The following is a 22,076-nucleotide window of genomic DNA, read 5'->3' on the forward strand; positions in this document are numbered from 1 at the left end:
TGTGGCAATAGGGCAAGTGTGTAAATGATGCCAAACCAAATTTGGTACAACTTTTTTCCCTCTTAAAATATGTAAACTGAATAAAGATGCAAGCTGGGGGAAATCTGCAAGTGCTTATTTTGCTTTTGCTAGCCAAAAGGAAGAATAAGTCAGCTGTACAAGTCACTGTGACCTCACTCTCTGAATACCGGAGGTCATTATTCCAGCTCTACAGCTTGGCTTCTGGGATTTCATCCAGAGACTTCCTTCATGTTTTTATGTGAGGGCTAGAAACCTATTCCTTTGTTTTATAATTTTATTAATTCAAAACTTGAGAACTTTTTCTACTGTAACTTTTATATAACCAAGATAAGGAAGCCAAATTTTTGAGAATGCTTGTGTATTCTGTGCCATAACAGCAAATTTTGTTGTGCAATCAGCTACAGAAATGTGGAGAGCACATAGCCTTTGATCTAGATGCCACTATCAGTTTGTGGTACTGGTCTAGATAAGGTGTATCAATAGGTATGACGATATATTGTAATTGCTTGTCTTCTGCTGGGAAAAGAGAGCACAAGGTTTTGAATTGCATGGTTCACTTCCTCAAGAGTTAAAATATTCTTATACTCACAGGTCATGACGCATTCATCTCCTGCCACAAGATCACTGTGATTATATCATTGCCAAATGGGCAGCCAAGCAATGCAAGTCTGAAGTACCTTACAGATTAATAAATGTAATATGGCACAAACGTTTGTGTTACTACAGCATAAGCTTTTGTGGATTCCAGTAGTCCACATCATCAAATGCATCTTATTCAAACTACATGTGCCTTTAGGAAGGGTCCAATGTGCATTTGGCTTACCACAAGCCATGCAAACGGCAACCCTAAAAAAATAATTCCTCTGTGTTTATATCTGCATGGTGGCTAAAGAACCAAACTGAATTCAAAACCTTTTGAAATACCCATTTTCATATGGCTCTCCTTTGTTTGCATGGGATGAGAAAAACAATTGGGTGAACAGACCTTTATTGTGTCAGACCAACATAACAGCTGCTTCATATTATTTTGTTGCTGTTATTTTGTTACAGGTCTCCTGGACACTGTTTTGAATGCCAAGGCCCATCTGGGAGGTGCTGTTAGAAGAGGGCTGCTTCTAAGCATGTTCAGAGTGCCTTCCCCATAAAACAATCCCAATCTCACCCCCACACATCTGGGAGTGGGAGGGGTGACTTTTCAGGACAGCTTCTTTGATTATTTAAAAATTGTGTTTTTATTATGCTGGGGCTTTTTAATTTAAAAAAAGTGTATTATATAGGAGCACAGCAGACATACCATACATGAAAGTTATATATATAATATATGATATGAAGTCATAAAAGCTATTAGGCTGCAATCCTGTATCCACTTAAATGGGAGAAACCCCCATTGTACTCAGTAGGACTTACTTTAGACAAGTGTAGGATAGCACTGTTAACAATAAAAATGTCTAGGGTTAAAAAAATAAAGAGTGCTACCCTATCCATACGTACATTGGAGAGTAATCTCCTCCTTTGAACATGATGAGTAAACAGGCATAAGACTACACTGAAGCCTTACATACACCTAATCAAACTCTTGTTATTTTGGAAAAAATTAAGACAATGTGGTTTTCTACTAGCAGTTACTAATGCATATTAAAAATCTTCATTCTGTCTCCAAAGAAGCATGTATGAAAATAAGCCAGTTATAAGATGGGGGATATTTAGCTCAGCGATACTAATACTACATGCAAGAAGGAACTTGGAATTGTTGTTGATCACAAGCGGAATATGAGCCAACAGTGTTATGTGGCTGCAAAAAAGGCAAATGTTATTTTAGGCTGCATTAACAGAAGCATAATTTCCAAATCACGTGAAGTATTGGTTCCCCTCTATTTGGCACTGATTACACCTTATCTTGAGTAGTGTACTATGTCCAGTTCTGAACGCTGCATTTTAAGAAGAAAGCAGACAACTGGAACATGTTCAGAGGAGGGTAACAGGGATGATCAGGGGACTAGAAACAAACCCCTATGAGGAGAGACTGAAAGAACTGGGCATGTTTAGCCTTGAGAAGAGAAGAGAAGACTGAGGGGAGATATGATAGCACCATTCAAGTACTTGAAAGGTTGTCACACAGAGGAGGGCCAGGATTCTCTTCTTGATCAGCCCAGAGTGCAGGGCACAGAATAATGGGCTTAAGTTAGAGGAAGCCAGATTTCAGCTGAACATCAGGAAAAACCTCCTAACTGTTAGAGCGGTATGACAATGAGACCAATTATCTAGGGAGGTGGTGGGCTCTCCAACATTGGAGGCATTCAAGAGGCAGCCTGTTTCATGTGCTTTAAGTTCGATTCCTGAATTGAGCAGGGGGTTGGACTTGATGGCATTAGACCCGTTCCAACTCTACTATTCTATGTAAGAAGGAAGGGATGGGGGGGAGGGGACTAATGGTAAACCATGACATAAACAGTATTAATTGATTTTGTTTATATGCCCTGAGGGGATATTACTGGATAACAAACTGCAAACAGTGGAAGGGGGTATGAATGGGAGAGGAACCAATTTGCACATACTGGGAGAGTGGGGTGGGGCAGCCCTGTAGACAGCCTTCCTTGTTAGGTGGGACAGCCACATTTCTAGGTGGGGCATTTTTTCCTCCTGCATGCAAAGAATGTGGTAACTAAAACAATGGCTAGGCTATGTAAAGGTCAAGTTACCAGAAAATTTAGTACAAACTCCAGGAATTAAATGACTGGCATTTTTTTTGTTTCATAAGAAAAAAAGGATGGTAAGTGTACAAGTAACAGGAGGTTGTTGACTCCTCCTTGAGGCTTCCTCCTGTTACTGACCTTTAGATGTTCCTTCCCGTTGGACAGTCAAGGGAATTTGTTTAACAGATTGCTATATAAAGGAGTAACGAAGCATTTGGAAACTAATTGTGGGAAGCAACTGATTTTTTTTTACTGGTTGTTGGGTTGATTTTTTCTGCCCAGACACCCTGAAAAGGCTCCATGCTGAGCTGCACACATTGGGAATATTAGAAATTAGGCTGATTTATAGTCTAGGTGGCCAGCCAGCCAACTATAACTTGGACAGCAATGTTTCTATTCCTCTAGGGCTGTTTTCATCCTTTGCCATCAAGCACTCAAGAAAAATAAGAAAATGGCCACTATGATTGTGAGTGTAGTGACTGGCTTTAAAAGAGTAAAGGGTAACTTAGGGTAGATATCTTTTCAGGTCTCTTTATTTCATCTTTTAGCAATAAGCACACAATCCTGCTCACCTCATCATAACTGCAGAATAAACAAACTCTTCTTACAGAAGGCAAACAAACATGCTTCCTTATTGCTGGCTGGGTAGACAGCACAACTGAAACTGAAAAGCAAAGGAAAGTCCAAGAAGGTGGGGTCTAACTCTGCCTATACAGGCAGGCCCCGCTTATACGGCGGGTTCCGTTCTGGAACCCCGCTGTAAAGCAGAAATCGCTGTAAAGTGGAACCCCATTGATGATAATGGGGTGCGTTGTGCCAAAATGACATCAAAATGGTGTGCGACGGAAAAAAACCGCTGTAAAAGCGGAACAAGCGCCTTAATGCGGGGACTTTCCCTAATTGAAAGCCGCCGCATTAGCGAATCGCTGTAAAGTGGGGCCCTACTGTAATACAAAGTTTTAATATTTGACTCTTCAAGGGTCATGTTGCTATACTGGCTGTTTTTTTCAGGATCACTTAATCATTATAGGGTGATTATGATCATGGAAAATCTACCCTCAGTGAGCAGGCTTTGAGAGGCCCTTCCGAATGAAGCTTTTGGTTTGCACTTGCCCTGCTTTATTATTCATTGAATTTTGCAGAGGATTCTATTCTTAAATTGCTCCTGTTCTTAAAACAAGCTGCCATTCTTTAAATGGAGGTTTTTATTGTCTGTCATGTCGCAAATTAAAAGGACAACCCCCCAAAAATTATAGGGTGGTGGTGCACCCATTTGCCCATCCTGGCAACAGGGCTGGGGTGAGGGAAGGTTCCCAGCTGCTTCTTTCACCCTCACTCCTATTCTTTACAGCTGGAACGGCCGACATGGTGATCTCCAGATGGTGCTGGCCTACAACTCCCATCACCCCCCACCATTGGCTGACGGGAGTTGTAGTCCAGCAACATCTGGAGGGCACCACGTTGGCTACCCCAGCTTTAAAGTCTGGACCAATGCACGTTTACACAGAATGAGCGCTCAAACAAGAGTGCATTGGCACGCAGCGTCGCAGTTCGACCCTATGCATGCCTACTCGGAAGAAAGCGAGTCCAGTGGGGGATACTCTCTAGCAAAGCGTGCATAGGATTGCGGCCCCACTCTACGAAAGCTTACTGGGAAGTAAGCCTCCCACCCCTAAGTTCAATAGGACTATCTAACAAGTATGTCCCCCAGCAGGGTTTACTCTTGAGTAAGCGTGCTTAGGCTTGCAGGCTAGGTGGGAGATTCCCTCGCTCTTGGAGTGCAGCAGCTCACGTTTAACTCCTCATCCCTGGTGGAAATAACGAAGTACGGGCTCAAGTGGGCAGCTCCCACGTTTTGCGTTATTCTTAATTTAATATCCAATGTAATTTAATATTAATTTAATAACCAATGTAAGGCGTTTATTATTTGCCCACCCCCCGCCTCTTCCCTCCAGCCCCCCCGGCTCTGATTTTCCGCGCCCGCCTTTCTCTTCCTCCCTCCTCCTTCTCAGCTGATTTCCCCCCCACAGTAGCTTCTAATCCAGACTGTATGGTATGTGGGCTGGTCACAAATCCCCATGTGGTCCGACATCATTGACATGGCGGAATCCCCCTGGTAGTTATTCCAGCTCGCCCGCGCGCCAGCCCAGCCAGGCGGGGATTTACGGGACTGCTTGCCTTCTCTCGCTCCTTCCGAAGAGCAAGCAGGGCAGTTCTTTCTTGGACACCCCCCACCCCCGTTTCCAACGCAAGGTAAGCAGAGCTGCTTCTTTCGGCTTCCCCCTCCTCCCTTGATCAAACCTTGAAGCTAGAAAATGCCATGCAAGAAACGGATTCCAACTGGAAACGCAGAGAAGAGGTTCCGGCGTTTGTATTTTGATTGCCAATAAAAAGGCACCGAGTTGAATCTTAACTCCATGGTTCGGAAAGGCTGTCGCGTTTCGACCCACCTCTGTCTTTATCTCAATGCGTTTTTGCAGCCCCCCCCCCCGCTCTTTCCAATCCGGATTCCTTTTGTTTCGAAGTGGAAACGCCATGTGTGAACGGTGTGTGTGTTAAGGATGCGTCTGGTCTTTACTTGTCCGGGGTTCTCAACGCCGATGGGGCACGATCCGGAAGGAGCGAGGAATGGGAAGAAAGTGGGTTGCGTGACTGGAAGTTGTAAGGGCTCTCTCGAAAGTTTTTCCTTTCTCTTTTCGAATTTCCACTTTGCTCCTTGCCGGCGCCTTTAGGATCTGTCTGATCCGTGTCCCCCTCCCCATTATTTCGGGTTCTCATAGCGCTTTTGAAGGACGGGGCAATGAGGATTTATATATTTCATGCTCAGTTTTTGCTTTTGCATTTTTAGGGGAACGGGGTGGGGGACGAGAATGCAAAACAGACTTTGAGGTGGGGGAGGATAGAAAGAAATCCTTTTTCTCTTTGCCTGCGTTGGTGGGCATTTTGATCTCTTTTGAGCTGTTGCTGTTCGGAGCGGCGGAAGGAGAAGTTTCTCCGATTTTCTGGGCTCCGGCTTGGGGAGACGGCCTTGGACGCAAAGGGTTAGCGGCGGAGACGTTGGTGCCTCCTAGATTTAGAGCGGTTGCTTTGGGTCGGTGGGTGGGTGGAGGATGAAGGCGGGAGAGAACGGCTTGCACGGGAGCCCATCTGTAAGGAAGCCAGCCGGGGTGCAAAAAGGTGCAGTATGATTTCGTATATGTGTGTGTGTGTGTGTCCGGTTTTCCCCCCTTTTCCAAACTGGGAAGGAGGAGGGAGAAAGAGACACCATCATAACCTAGCAATCCAGGCAGGCTCCCGCCGACAGCCTTTTCTGCTCCGCGGCCTGCTCTTTCCTTGACACTTCCGATCTGTGGTCAAACAGTGCTTCCATCCTCGGCCTCTGATTTGCCTTAATACCCACCAACTTCAGCGCTCACCTTTTAAAACAAACCAACCAGCAACATTTGCGCAGTACAGGCTTAAATGCAAAACCCATTGGGAAGTGGAACTGGGGTTTTTCTTAAGCATTTTTTTAAAATGCAAACTGTGTCCTCTCTCTTTCCCCCCCCCTTGGGTGATGTGGTGTGTGTGTTCAAAGCGGGGAGGATGATCTGAGCGAACGGGAACCGGCCGGCGCGCCAAGGCAAAGGGCTGGACCAGGGCTCCTCGGCTGCGGCCAAGGGGCACGTACTGTCTAGTGGGAGCCCCTTCTGGCCGTCTGGCTGGCGGTGCCTTGGGAGGGGATGGGTGCCTGTCCTTCAGGTGGGGAGTAAGCTAGCCAAGCGCTCCTCCCTGTAGTCGCAATGAAGCCGGAGGCTGTATATATTGGGGGAGGGGGGGCAGGAAAGAGCGAGCCGAAGTCTTTCCAAAATGTCTGGATCCAGGGGCACGTTGGAGAAAAGACCGAGACACGCAGACGTCTCTGCTCCGGCCCATCCTCCGAAGGCCCCTCCCTTTCCTCGCTGACGCCACTGGCAAACGGGGGGGGGGAGAGAGAAAAACCGTAATTTGGAAACTTTTGATTTCCCTTGCCAGACGCTCTCGTCTGCTTTCCCCCTCCCCTTTAAACAAAATGGCATATTACCAGGAAATGGAATGCTCTTTTGTTTTTATTTTTAAAATGATCTTTATAAAACGAAACTCTGCTTTTTAAAACACTTGACTTAATTCGACTTTTTTTTGGTGCCTCTGGGATGATGTGTCCTGTAATTCAATCAAAGAGAAATTCATTGCGCTCCGACTAAGGGCAAAGACGTGGAGTGGGCGGGGGCAAGCACTTTATTTGAAGGCAACATATTGAATTGCCCCGTTTCTCTCTCTTTTACTCTGTTTTTCCGCTGTTAGGTTATCTGCTGGCATGTATTCAATTGAGATCTTGTCTACTGGATGGAAGGGGGGGCATTGGGGAGGCGGATAGTAGCAGCGAGTACTCAAGGGTCCAGAATGTGCTTCTCAAAACCACAGGCACTTGGGAAGGGGGGGGACTCTTTGAAATCTAGAGAAATAATTTTTGGAACTGCCTACTGAAGTGCATGGCTGCATTATAGTGAGTCAGACTATTTGGCCATCCATCTCTGCCGCCCTCAGCCTTTTCAGCCACAGGACCCACATTTAGCCTGTGGATCAGGGTGCCACCTGGTTGCAGGTTCCAACCGAACAGTTGAAGACCCAGTAATTTAGCTTACTGTTACATCTCTCCAGAGTTGCAAGTCGGAGATGCTGGGTGTGTGTGTGCGTTGAACCTGAGACTTTCTGTGTGCAAACATGCTGTACCACTGAGCTGTGGGTCATTCCTCTGCAAGGTCCCCCAGTCATGCTTTTAATGCCTGTTGATTGAAAGAGAAAACCTCTGCTCCGCAGTGATGTCGAATGGAAGTAGTAATTCTAGGTGCACTTAGTTTGGAATTTTGCCACTGGCTTACTCCCGGAGCAGCTGCTACCTATTCTTGAAGGTTGCAGACCTCGACTGGTTATCAAGTGTGGATTTGCACTGGAAGATTTGTTTAAAGATCTGTCGCCATTTGTGCCATAGGTTTAGAGTTGAACTTGGAACTGAATTCAAACTACTTCAGCCGCAGGTTTGCTGAATGGCTTTGAGGATAAGTTAGTCTCTCTGCCTCAGATTTCTCAAGCATGAGATGTCTAATGGAGTTGTAGTGAGAAAAAGCAGGAAGGAGAAATGAGGAATTGGGGTAAATTGGACAGAAATATTTGAATAGAGCATCTTTATTAAGTGCACCACCCACCATTCATCGCGGAGGGATATGGGACATACAGTTGCAACATGAAGCAGGAAAAGGAAACAAGCTGGTGTAAATGGAGAGTAGTGACACTGGGATGAATTCTAGCCTGCAAACAAAATAATAATAATAGGAACGTAGGAAGCTGCCTTAAACTGAGTCAAACCACTGGTCTGTCTAGCTCAGTATTGTCTACACTGACTGGCAGCGGCTATCCAGGGTTTCAGACAGGGAATCTTTCTTTAGCCTACCTGGAGATGCCAGGGGATTGAACTTGGGACTTTTGGCATGTAAAGCAGATGATCTACCACTGAGCTACAGCTCTTTCCCTTTAATTCATCTCCCTGCTTCCAAAACTGTGGATGTAGTTGCCTTGCTTCTCACAGATGGTGTTGTTGACGTTGCATGGGTGTCTCTAAGATGCTGTTTGAGGCCTAGCTTTTCTCATGGTTTTGGTAAGCCTGTGCTTTGGTAAGCACTTCAGACTGCTACGAGCTGGGTGGGTGGAGGCTTGCATCACTGCGGCCACATTCACACCATACATTTATTCGATTATTATTCCACTTTATCATGGCTTTTCCCAAAGAATCCTGGGAAGTGTAGTTTGTGAAGGGTGCTGAGTGTTGTTTAGGAGACCCCGATTCCCCTCACAGAGCTATAATTTTCAGAGTTCCCTTGGAAGAAGGATTGATTGTTAAACCACTCTGGAAACTGTAGCTCTGTGAGGGGAATCGGGTCTCCTAAACAACTCAGCACGCTTCACAAACTACACTTCCCAGGATTCTTTGGAGGAAGTCATGGATGTTTAAAGTGGAATAATAGTGGGGGAAAAGGTATGGAGTGAATGTGGCCTGAATGTTACTCCATGTAAAAAACAAAATCCTATTATGCAGATATGAAGGCCTGGGAGGGGGAAGAGAAATGCCACTCTTTCATCACCCCGACTCCCTCAGGCCTTTACATTCCTACTCCTGTAGAAAGCTTGCATATTAAGTCAATGGTTGTGTGGATCCCAGGAAGCATTTTTGTGGAAGTAAACAGGAGGCATTCTGATTAAAAGAAAAATATGGTATCCTGTAATTGCTGTATTATTATCCCATGTTTGTGTGTGGCTGCTTCAAGGCACTGTGTGTATAGCAGTGCTATTGCTTGTTTATTTTGCTCAGGGTAGAAAAAGTCTATGCCAGTCTCAAATGAATCTGTTAAAACTTTCAAGCTTAAAGTAATTTATTCTTCAAGAAGACTTTTATTTTGTCTCTCGTCATAAGGCCATCTTAGGGTCCCCATATTATCCCCACCCCGTATCCCTTATTACGCACACGGCTTCTGAGATAAGAAGGCCAATGAGGTGGGTTGGTGGGACTCATCTCCATCCTCAATTTTCTCAAAAAAGGTAAAAGCCAAGTAGCCAAAAGGATAAGGGAGGCAGGGACAAGATAAAGGTGGCAAAAGAGGTTATGGCTCTGTGCTGTTGTATGAAGTAGTAAGGAAAGGCTAGGAAAAAATCCAGGCACCAAACTTGTGATGTCTAGGACAGAACATTAAAATGCATCCCATGAACTGAATACTGAGAGTTGTTGAAATTTGCTGACCATAGTAAAAAAATACTGATAGGGAATCTGCTTTGCACGCATAAGATCTTGCATTCAATTCTGGCATCTCCAGGATTCAGACCCCTGTCTGAAATCCTGGAGAGCTGCTGCTAGTCCATGTAGACAGTACTGCACTAGATGGAGCAAAAGTATGTCTTGGTATAAGGTAGATTCTATGTTCAATAAATGGCAAAGTGATCCTTTTCTTGCACTGAAACATGAAGGGTAGTTGAAATGTGACAGTGATTGGAACACATTCAGTCAAGGATTTGGGGAGGGGGGAAGAGGAGATGTTTCAGAAGGTACAGTCAGCCTTTCACCAGTGTTGTTAAGACAAAGTATACTTTAGAAATTGAGCTGTAAAGCAAGGTTTGTTCTTGTGTATTGGGACCAGTGAATTATATGATCCATGCATCATATAATTCAGCTTTTCATGTTGCAGAATTTGGATGACCTTAGTAAAAAATATGTGTCTGGCTAAATAATAGAGGATGTAGGGGAATTATGTGGCTGTATTAATGTTTCTCCTTGCTTTATGCTACCATCTTTAAAGGATGTCTGAGACAGAAGCAATGTGTCAGACCCTTGATCTCAGTCATTTCCCAAATACTTGGTCTACTTTCCATTCTCCATCATAATCTTTTTTTTTTTTTAAGCACTTGGTTTTTGGTCACTGTTTGTAACGTAGGCCTCTTCTGGCTAAAAAATATTGATGATGATCCAGAAGTATAATTGGTCCAGTAACTAGTGTGGTTGGATAGCTTACGCTTCTTACATAGCTCATGTCTGGTCTCTCATGGAAACTGAATCACTTGCCATTTTTAAAATGGGTGAGCTCATCCACTGATCTGAGGTCATTGCTGGGATAGTGATGAGACGTTTCTTTATAAAGTTTTCCAAGCCCATACCTGAAATCTTTATAGGCTAAATTGCCTGCATAACTGTTCTGCTTTATTGAGGCCTGATTAATGGTGGCATTAAGTGAAATTTGCAGTCATTTTGTGGCATGTTCAAGGAGCGCTGTTCCTCTTTTCCAATGATCATACTCTTCATTGGAGTTTTAGTATTGGCATTGACTCTTGGCACTTCTCACAGGAGTGCAGAGGAATTTTTTAGTAGGGTTGCCATCCACCTTGGATTGGCCAGGTTCTTTTAACATGTATCTTTGTCATTTTTAAACAACTGCACATTTTTAAACAACCGCATACATAAAGGAGTAATTCCTTTAGTGTGGCAATACATGTGCTGTTGAACTCCCTGTTTATTGGTTTTAGATTGGTGCCTTCAGTATACTGTTTCTTCAGTATTACTGTTTCAGCAAGCCTGTCCAGATACATGATTTAATTACATTTGTTTTAAATGTTTTATTGATGTTATCTTTGTTGTTAATTATGATTTTATGTATATTTGGTCTTAATTGGTTGGTGTATTTCACTCATATTTTATGGACTGTACAACACTTGGAGATTTTTCTTAAAAAAATAACATATGATATTGAATTGGAGCAACCTATATACCAAGCAGTATCATAATTAACCATTGTCTATTCTTTGCAGACACTGTACTTCATTATCCCAGTGAGGCTGCAGTCCAATACACACGTACCTGGGATCAAGTTCTATTGAGCCCAATGGAGCTTACTTTTGAGTAGACATGGATTGCACCCTAAATCTTTCCAGAGGTTGCAATTTGTAGATAATGCTTCTGCTGCTCTAAGCTGTTTATTGTATTCATAATTGTGATAAAACAGTGCCATTCTTCCCCAAATTAACTTGCACAGTGGATCCTTTTACCTCTCATAGTTGTTTTGAAACCTAGTGCAACTTGCAAGAGATAGTTATACCATTCATTTAAAGAAAGGCTTTTTAGTTTAGAGAGAAGGCAAGTAAGAGGTGACATGACAGTAGTGTATAAAATTAAGCATGGCATGGAGAAAGTGGATAGGGAAATGTTTCTCACAGTACTGGAACTTGTGACCGTCCAATGAAGTTGAATGTTAGAAGATTTAGGACAAATAAAAGGAAATGCTTCTTCACGCAGTGCATAGTTGAACGATGGAATTTGCTATCACAGGAGGCCACCAACTTGGATGGCTTTTAAAGAAGATTAGACAAATTCATGGAGGCTATGGCTGTCAGTGGCTTCTAGCCGTGATGGCTATGCTCTGCATCGTTGGTTGGCGGTAGCATGCTTCTGAATACCAGTTGGTGGAAACTGCAGGAGAGGAGAGTGCTCTTGTGATCAGGGTCTACTTGTGGGTTTCCCATAGGCATCTGGTTGGCCACAGTGAGAACAGGATGCTGGACAAGATGGGCAATTGGCCTGATCTAACATGTTCTTCTTAAAGGTCTGTGCTCTTTTTCTGTGTTTTATTCTCCCCCCCCCCATGTCTTGCATGGATTCTGGCCATGTCACTTGTTGTCCAGTTGTGCAATTAGCTGGCCAGGATATTCTTTTAAAATAAAATAAAAAATAAGTTTCTAGGCTTGGTTGAGCTAAAGATACGAGGCAAAATGTTCAGGTAGTATTTGTCTTAATTGTTTAGTGAAAAGCAAGGCGGCTTCCACTCCCGCTGCCAATAAGGGAAGTTGGCAATCAGGAAAGTCAGCTATGACCATGTAAGGGAAGCAGTGACATTCGGCATATACTCGCAGAGAAAGAAGAAGACTAGAATGACAATTCATTGTCAGCCCCAGCCAGCATAGTCAAAGGCTAGGGATAATGAGAGCAGTAGTCTGGCAGGATCCTGAGGAACTACAGGCTTCCTATCTCTGATGTAGAGGGTAAGTGATATGTAACAGGTTTGGCCAGAGAGCTATGTATACACTCTAAAACAACATTTTTTTATATTTATTTTATTTATTATTCAATTTATATACCGCCCTTAGCGAAATAGCTCTCAGGGCGGTGAACAAACATTCTGAGAACATGCCATGTCTTCTACAACATGCAGAGATTTCTTAGCAAATGAGTTGATGCTGAAAGTATTTGACGAACTACAACTTCAAAGGTTGAACCTGAATTACAAAATTAGGATAAGTAGTATGCTAGCTTGAGTTATTGAAATGGTTAATATATTTTAATATACATTTTAATAAATAACGCTATTGAACATAATTGAAAAAAACAAAATGTACAATTAAAATGTCATCAATACAAATATATATAGAGATGGAAAGCTTGCATAACAAACATGATTTCTCACTATCTTACGCATCTGAACAGTATTGGGTGAACACAAAAAGTCTGAAAACCCACTGACTATAAATGGTCAGAGTTAGGAGAGTTGGAATTAGCTATTTTTTAACATTAAGTGATTAAAATGCATGTTATAGGTATCAGGTATATTTTGTGGATATTTATTGATTATTTTGATATGTTACCTTTTGAGCAATAAGGCACATTGGGTTGTGGCTATGCACATGCTATTTGAAAGGAAAGCGCCACTGAAGTTAGTAAGATGCAGAAGCAAAAATGTTCAAGTAATCTAACACTACAACTCCTACTCAAACTCCATAGGAATTCATGAGTAATAGCTGCTGAAAGGTTGTAGCCTGGCACGCATGATCCCAACCTTATGGCATGCACGTAAAGTCCATGTACTTCAATGAAACTTAGTTCTATGTGGCTGTGCTTAGAGTTGTGATCTGTGTGAAAGTCATATTTGAAATATGATGCCTGCATAAATAAATGGGTATAAAGATGCCATTGGTGCTGGAGAACCTCACTGGGGACAGGTCTCATTAGAATTTTATTAGAAATCTAAACATTTAATGGAGTACACAAGTTGTTTAATTGTACGTATTACGTGATTAATGCTTTCCCTTTATAAACATATACCTGTCCATATTGTCATTGCACAATTGTTCGTAATTGCACAAAGTAAGTATTATGTAATGCTTATTTTCTTAACTTGTGCCAACGTCATTTTGAAGGCAAAAACTTAAACTAGATGCAAACCTTAATTTAAAAGTTGTAGAAGTAAACATATAGAATGTAAAGGAGGGAATTCCCCCACCCCAGTTTGAGGCAGGAGGATATATTGTGGACACAATTGCTTAGAATGTATGTTTTCAATATTGGGAGACTAGAATTTACTGAGCAAAGACGCAATTTTCCCTGAATTTCCTCCCTCTAACTGAGCGGAGGTAGTATACGGGCTTTGCTGGATACCTCCACCCTAGCAATAGTGTATGGTTATGATAAATCATTTTAGAAACTTTTGTGTTCATTTGTTCAAGATCTCTCACCTTGTACCAGGGTAGACCTATATAGATTTCTTTCTAATAGAAGTCTAGCGTATCAAAAGCTTGTTTGTTTATGGCTGAGGTTTAGTGTCACTGTGTGATCTGTCCCTAGAGACCAAAGGTATGTGGGAAGAGAGAAGCTTTTCAAACAACAAAGGGGGAAATAGGAGCCTGTAGATAGATATACAGTGATAACAGGCCATCTACAGGCAGGAATGTTTGTCTATTTGAAAATGGATACAGTTTTTCAACCTCTCTTGTTCCCCCTCACACACAAATTAGTGGTTTGCTTTTTATTTTAAAAGTGGCTGTCTGTGCCTATGTGTGAGAGTTTTCAAAATATTAAATTCTTCAGAGGACTAAAAAAGATGGCTTAGGTGCATTTGTTGTTGAATTTGTAACATCATTCAGGAGGAAGAATTCCAACTGCAGTCGAAAGCACATTTATATGGAAGTAAGTTCTACTGCTGAGAGCCAGTGTGGTGTGGTGGCTAACATGTTGGACTATGACCTGGGAAACCAGGGTTTGAATCCCTACACAGCCATGAAGCTCACTGAATGACCTTAGGCCAGTCACTGCCTCTCAGCCTCAGAGGAAGGCAATGGTAAACCCCCTCTGAATACTGCTTACCATGAAAACCCTATTCATAGGGTTGCCATCAGTTGGAATCGACTTGAAGGCAGTCCATTTCCATTTTCAAGTTCTACTGCAAACTCTTGAGTTCTATGCCAGGCATCATCTCCCAGGAACTTCTGCTGCTTTAAGTCTGCATTAAATTAATGAGTGATGCCCAAGGATTGAATGTGTGGTCTTCCATACCAGCTACATTCACTTCAGTGGGGGTTGGGACTGGAGAAATTATTTGGTGGGTTGTCTATTGTCTGTAGCAATGGTTTTCAAGCTATGTGTTCTGGGAAAGAAGTGTTAGGGTTCCTGGCTGGCTTTGATGGTGGACAAGCTTCCCCTCAAAACAGAATGCCTTCTACCATTGCCATTCCCCCGCAGATTACTGTGTTCTAGGTCACTTTCTGATGCAGAGCAGTTATAAGACCCAGCTTGAATTGAGTGTGTACCCACCCCTAGAGCATCCCCTGAAGCACCCAGGTGCTGAAGTGTTCCTCAGCAAATTGAGTCCTGAATAGTCCAGCAAAACTTTTCAATGGCCCTGGCAAGTGGGAGGGCATTTGGGCTCTGCTTCAGGCAGCAAAATGTCTTAGGGAAGGTATAAAGCTTAAGTGATCAGTTGATCAGGATGCAAATCTGTGATGCAAGGTTAATAGAAATCAGTGGGCTGTACTTGGAGTAACTTTCGGTGGTGTCAGTTTATTGCACTTGGAGCAAACTAGGTGTTCATAAACCTGCTCTGCAAAGAAAGTCAGTGAAGTCCACTTGGAAGAGCTGTGCAATTTGCAGTCTTGCAAAGGGATGTAGAATTTTCTGATGACATTGAACTGAAGACTGCTTTTTTGATTTGCAAGAATAGATTGCTAATGTATGTAGTGCCAGAGGTTTCTATAGGCATGAATGTGATGTTCTGCGATCTTACTAATAGGATGTGTGAAACTATGTCCATGAAAGCATAAGCCCCAATAACGTGCTTGCAAGCATCTCTGTGTCTTTGCTATTATAGGCAGAGATGTGAAGGCCCGTGGGAAAAAAACCCAGAAAAATTTGGGGGGAACCAATTTTTTCCCGGGGGAAAAAAAACCTTTGGGGGGCAGAAGCAAAAAAAGGGGTTTTCCCATTTTTTCTGGGTCTGTGTGTCTCTCGCTATAGGTTAATATCTGTGACAGCTATGCTAATCTTCATACACTAACATTAAGATATAAATTAGAAAATGTCATTTTATTCAATAATCGAGCAATGGTTGCAGTTCTGTGTTTCTGAAGAGCTTGTCAGCATTCAAATTTCAGTTCAGCGTTTCACTTCCCCATTCCCCAGGATCTGACATGAGGGTTTTAATCCAGTGTAAGCAAATTGCTTTTACAGTAGGGCCCCGCTTCTCGGCGCTCCACTTTTTGGCATTCCGTTAATACGGCATCAGCGGGGCGATCAGCTGGAGGGGGGGGCTGGAGCTCCCTGCACTCCAGCTGATCTTGCCGGAGGAGGGGAATCTACTCCTTCTCAGGGCGATCAGACTCCCGCATTCCAGCTGATTGCGCCGGAGGAGGGGAAGATCAGCTGTAGTGTGCTACAGCTGATCTCCTGGGGGCAGTCAGACTCCCACACTCCAGCTGATTGTGCAGGAGGAGGAGAAGATCAGAGCTAGCGTGATACAGCTGATCTTCTCCTCTTCCAGCGCGATCAGCGGGTTAGGTTCCAGACCCCCGCGCTACAGCTGATCTGCTTTTCGGCGGTTTTTGCTTTTCGGTGGGGGCCTGGAACCTAACCTGCTATATGAGTGAGACCCTACTGTACCAGGCTGGGCTGTGTATTGAAGTGTGACATGAATGAGGGTAGTGTCTTCTGCTGCCTATTTTCCTGACATTCAGGGGTCACTGACCTTTTTTTAGGTCCATGGGCACATGGAAACTGGAGAAACTGTCATGGACACCACAACCAAGCAGATTCCTTAACCAGTTCTATTGGCTACAGTAGACTGTTTCTTTGAAACCTGCTTTCCGGGGGAAGGGTAGACGGGGGAGGCCTCTGTGGGTACATGTGTGCAAATGGGTGCTATGTTGGTGATCCCTGTTCTATAGGCTACTTTGGTCCTTAGGAGTTGCAGAGAACAAATGTTTACCTGTGATTATTTGTAGTGCAAGAACCATCATTTTCTTGGCAAGTCGGGCAGATTTTACTGGCTCCTTCCCACATCCTAGGAACTGCCGTTGGACAAAACCTGACAAGAATTTGATTTTGGCAGTGCTGCAGAACTCAAAGAAACTCTGTGTGTGTCCTTTAACTGTTAGGGACTTACAGTCACTCAACTTAAAGTGACTTCTAGTACTTCTTTCTAATTATATAATACTTTGAAAATTGAAAATGCCTTAAAGTCCTTTGTTGCAATTGCCCTCAGTAGTACTGGGAACTACATTGTCATCATTCTAGTTTTAAGAGATATGGGGAAAAATTGAGGATTAGTGTCATGCCAAGGCCACATAGCTGTTGAATTCAAACGCAATGCCAAACCATGGATTGGTATCGGGAGTCTCAGGAAAGCACTTGTGTGCCTCCCAAGTTCTGATTGGGAATCGCAGAGTGGGTCATCCACTGTGCACTATATTCTGTGGCTTTTGAACTCTAGAGCAGGGATGGGGGGGAACCTCAGAACTGGGGGCCAAGTGTGCTCCCCCAGGCATCTCCATCTAGCTCCTGGGACTCTCCCAGGTCATGCCCCTCACCAGCCTTGCTTTAAATCTTTCCTGAGTGCATCCTTGAACTCTGATAACATGTCATGTATGCTTGGATGAAGAGAGGGCTGGGAGAGTGAAGGTAGAAACTAGGGTAGTGTACCAAAGTAAAACGTACATTTATTGCTCCACCCATTTCTGCCTCTTGCCCCACCCATCTCTGGAATGTGCCCCTGGAAGTTTGCCCAGAATGTAATGTGGCCCTTGGGGGCAGAAAACGTTTTCCCCACCCTTGCTAGAGAGCATTGTACTTTGTTTGCATGGCTATATACAGTCTTCTCTTGCATACTAGTTTACTGAGATTCTTCTGAGTGAAACAGTCTGATTCAGACTGGATTATGTGAGACTATCGGAAAATCCATCTGTTGGGCTTCAGACTGTCACTTGCTGATGAACTTAATTGTACTTGGGACAACAGTCTTAACAAATTTCTCACCTTTTGTTCCTACGCTGGGTAGAATGACAGCAAGATTTTCATATGCCAGTTTCCACTGAGTCATCTGTAGAGTTCAGCAGGGGAGTGCTTGCGAACTGGTGTCATGCATTGGCAAGATGACTAGGAAATATTTTGTTTTTAAAGTCTGCGTTTTGCAAGAAGGGTTTTTTGCATGTCATATTTGTGCATTTTTGGAAGGTGGTATCTTGGAATAAAGGCACTGTGTACATTGAACACACTAAAGGAAGTGCTGTTCCTTTGTTTTTAAAGTGCTATAGAGAGAAACGATGTGGTCTGCAGGATGATTGCTTGTTTCATTGTGTAACTTACCAACTGTTCCTCTCCTAAGGTTTATGCCTGTACTCTTAGCACAATCCTATAGATCAAGTGTGGGGAACCTTTGGCTCTCCAGATGTTGCTGAACTGCAACTCCCATCAGCCCCAGCAAGCATGGGCAACGGCCAGGGATGGTGGGAGTTGTTGTTCAGCAGCATCTGGAGGCCCAAAGGTTCCCCACACTTGCTAATATATGTTTACTTAGCACTTTTTGTTACAATGAAGTGGTAGATATGTTTTGCTAAATGAATAAAATAAAAACTGAGAAGTAAGCCCCATAGTGATCAGAGTGGCTTACTCCCAAATAAGTGTGCATAGGATTGCAGCCTTATTGTTCTTAAACTTGTATCCTATCCTATCTAGGAGGCTCAGTGTGGCCTACTTCACTTTAAAATATCACTGGCCAATGCATGTAGAAGGTTTATAACAGGCCCTTCTGTTTCTTTCCTGCCTTAAGTATACGTGTACTGGGACTGGTTCAGTGTTGCAGTTCTGTTCTTGGATGTGTGTGCTATAGGATATGATGGTGCAAAAAATGCGAGTGCTCCTCCCTCAGGGAGAAGCCAGGTGTAGACCTGATGTGCGTGCTTTGTGGACTGGTTTTAGGATAAAAATGCAGTGTGAGAAGAGACTATAAATAATAATGCTGAATATTTATAAGGTGTTTTCAAGTGTCCAGAGAGCTTCACTTACATGAATCCCATTCATACTTGCAATGCCCCATAAAGCCGGTCACTATTACAACCCCCATATTGCTGACATGGGTCTGAGGCTGTGTGGCTCGCCTAAGGCCACTTGATGAGTGTGTTACTGAGGTGACATTTGAATTGGGGACTCCCTGGTTCACAGCTGTCTCTTACCCTTTCAGTACACTTTTGTTTTCGTAGGCCCTTTGCCTATCAAATGCTAGTTGATGATAGAAGATGGTTATAGAATTTCAGCCTTCTTTCTGCCAGCTTGGGATAATTTTCATTAATACGTTATTTTAAAAAGGTGACATGAAGAAGAATCGATGGCAGATTCTTTTCCTCTCCACCCTCAGCAATAAAAACACAGCTTCTGATGTTTTAAAATTTGTTAGCAAGAACAAATGAGCCACTGTCTTACTTAACAGTGTGCTGAATTAAGGTGAGATATGTGATTGTTAGACACTCTTATCAAAAGGATAAGTCTTGAGCACTGGTTGCATCTGAATCATTTAAATGTGTTAAAGCTATCACAGCCACCTGATCTTTTATTTTTAATGTAAAATATTTTTGGGTTGCCTTTTTTAGGATAAAATCCCTCTCAAGGTGGCTTCCATAATATATTTGTTTTATGTATTTCAGACATTTGCTAACTGCCTTCCATGAAAAGATTCCAAAATGGTGTACAGAGGTGTGAATAAAAACTAATTCACCGACAACATATAAATACAATTTAAAACCAACCAATAAACAAAACACAAGATTACAAACCATTAAAACCAGAAGAAACTAAAAAGCAATGTGGGACTCACAAAAATAATCTAATATGCTAACATGCCTGGACAATAGGAAGGTCTTCAACTAGCACCAAAAAGCTTGCAGCGTTGGCACTGGTGGGACCTCCTTGCAGAGAGAATTCCAGGATTTGGGTGCTACTGTGGAAAAGGCACTCTCCCTTCTAGAAATATAATGTACAGTAGGGCCCACGGGTTACGTTCTGGATGAAAAGCAAAAACCGCTGAAAAGCGGAACTCATTGAATAGAATGGTGTGCGACGCCCGAAAACCGCCGTAAAAGTGGAACAAGTGCCGTATGAGTGGGGCTTTAGTCTAATTGCGTCTAATTGAGACCGTTACATTAGCAAAGTGCCGTAAAGCGGGGCCCTACTGTACATGTACTAAAGAGAATACTTGAAACAGGGCCTCCAAGTATTGAGTAAAACACAGCAATAATAATAAACTATCCCCAAACCTAATACTATTAAGATACAACACACAATTACAACAAAATAATAATAATAATAATAATAATAATAAACTTTATTTATACCTCGCTGTTTTTCCAAATTGGAACTCACGGCGGCTTCCAGATAAAAGACACATACTATTAAAAACCTATAAAAAATAAAAGCATATAATACATAAATGAATAAGTATAAACAGATATAATTAAAAAATGAACTCTAGTTTAAAATAGCATTAAACTGTTTCTAATAATTAAAAACCATAATAATAAAATCAGAATAATTAAAAAATAAACTGGCAAGAACAATATAACATCCTTTTGGGCCTGTCCTTGGCTGCCTTTGGAATCAAAGGCTTGCTGAAATAAAGTTTTTAACTGTCGGCGAAAGGACTGCAGGGAAGGGGTCATTCTTATCTCCCTAGGGAGGGAATTCCAAAGCCTAGGGACCACCACTGAGAAGGCCCTATCTCGTATTCCCACTAGTTGTACTTGTGCGGATAGAGGTATTGAAAGAAGGGCCTCTCCACATAGAGGGCGATGCGATCTGACAAATAGCCTGGACCCAAGCCGTATAGGGCTTTATAGGTCAGCACCAGCACTTTGAATTGTGTCCAGAAACAAACGCAGCCAGTGGAGCTTTTTTAACAGGGGAGTTGTATGGTCCCTGTAATCAGCCCCAGTTAACATTCTGGCTGCAGCATGTTGTACCAACTGAAGTTTCCGAGCAGTCTTCAGAGGCAACCCCACGTAGAGCGCGTTACAGTAATCTAAACGGGATGTGACTAAGGCATGTGTCACCGTGGCCAGATCGGACAGGTCAAGGAACGGGCGCAGTTGGCGCACTAATCTCAAATGTGCAAAAGCCCTCCTGGCCGCTGCAGAAACCTGGGAATCCAAATTTAAAGCTGAGTCCAGGAGGACACCCAAACTGTGAACCTGTGTCTTCAGGGGGAGTATAACCCGATCCAGCACAGGCTGTATCCCTATTCCCTGATTTGCCTTACGACTGACCAGGAGCACCTCTGTCTTGTCTGGATTAAGCTTCAATTTGTTCACCCTCATCCAATCCACCACTGATGCCAGACATCGGTTTAAAACCAAGACAGCTTCCTTGGAAGAAGGTGGAAAGGAGAAATAGAGTTGGGTGTCATCAGCGTACTGGTGGCACTGAACTCCAAACGCCCAAACAACCTCTCCCAGCAGTTTCATGTAGATGTTAAATAAAACCACCAGCAGTCGAAATATCAAGAACAAGTCAATAGAAACAAATGGGGGTTTAGTGCGGGGCAGCTATCCATTGGCCATGATGTCTGGGGCCAAGCCCCAGTGATTTCTGGAGTGCACCACATAGGCTTCATCTGCTTTAGGACTTTCCTGACAGCCTGTAATAGTGAGACATGATGGTCTCCAGGTGCATTCCAAATACTATAAACCCCAAAGAAGCAAATCCTTGGATTCAGTCATGGTGTATTGTAGCACTCAGATGCCTTTTCAGTTGTGGCTCCCCATCTGTGGAACATGCATCCCAGTGAGGACTGCCTGGCGACTTCACTGATATCTTTTGGTTGCCAGGTAAAGACTTACCTTTTTCCCCAGGCATTTGGTAGACTGAGGTGGTGTTGTCTGTTAGTATGCTGCCAAAGCTTTTGTGGCTGCACTGGGGTGTTATTGGTTTACCACTCTGTTTTTATAGTGTGATGTTTTTGTTTTCAACGTTGTAAGTCGCTTTGTGACCTTTGGGTAACAACCAACTAATAAATCTGATAAATAATAATAATAATAAAATAATTTAAAGGTGTTGGTTCATGTTCACCTGCATGGGACAAATTGGGGACACATAACACAAGGAGCTGTACCTGACCTATTTATGCTTACCCCTCCCACCCCCTTTCTTTCTTCTGAAAGGACCAGGGCAATAGCATGAAGTTCTGTGAGCCATGCAGTTTGATTACTAGAAGCAACAGAGTTGTCAGTTTGATTACTAGAAGCAACAGAGAGAATAAAGCTCAGAACCTTGCAATAGTTGAGCAATTGTGTTGCTATCTTAAGCCGTTTCATCTAGGAAAGAGTTTCAGTTGCCCCTGAAGAAGTCTACTAAGTAGGCTGGGCCTTAATCATATGTAGTTTTTTGAAATCTGCAGAGTCTTGAGGCACCTAAAAGGCTCCTAGATTTATTGTGGTGTAAGATTTCGTGCGCTATAGTTCACTTCATCAGAAGAATTAGGTGGGGTCTTTTCCACAAAAATA

General features: G+C 43.0%; 1 protein-coding gene across 6 annotated transcripts in view; it reads left to right on the forward strand.

Annotated features, from left to right (window-relative positions):
* The first annotated feature begins 4,771 nt into the window (after window positions 1–4,771).
* FNDC3B (fibronectin type III domain containing 3B) overlaps window positions 4,772–22,076 on the forward strand; it is a 389,419-nt gene continuing 372,114 nt past the window's right edge. For 4 of the 6 annotated variants that reach the window (XM_061637327.1, XM_061637337.1, XM_061637336.1 and 1 more), the window contains exon 1: window positions 4,772–4,967. The gene's annotated coding sequence lies outside the window, so the exon portion shown is untranslated. Of the gene's footprint in view, window positions 4,968–5,823; window positions 5,892–8,747; window positions 8,767–22,076 lie in introns of those variants that run through there. The other 2 variants (XM_061637329.1, XM_061637332.1) reach the window with 2 other exon arrangements.

This window comes from Rhineura floridana, chromosome 7, assembly GCF_030035675.1.
Source record: "Rhineura floridana isolate rRhiFlo1 chromosome 7, rRhiFlo1.hap2, whole genome shotgun sequence".
Lineage (NCBI taxonomy): Eukaryota > Metazoa > Chordata > Lepidosauria > Squamata > Rhineuridae > Rhineura > Rhineura floridana.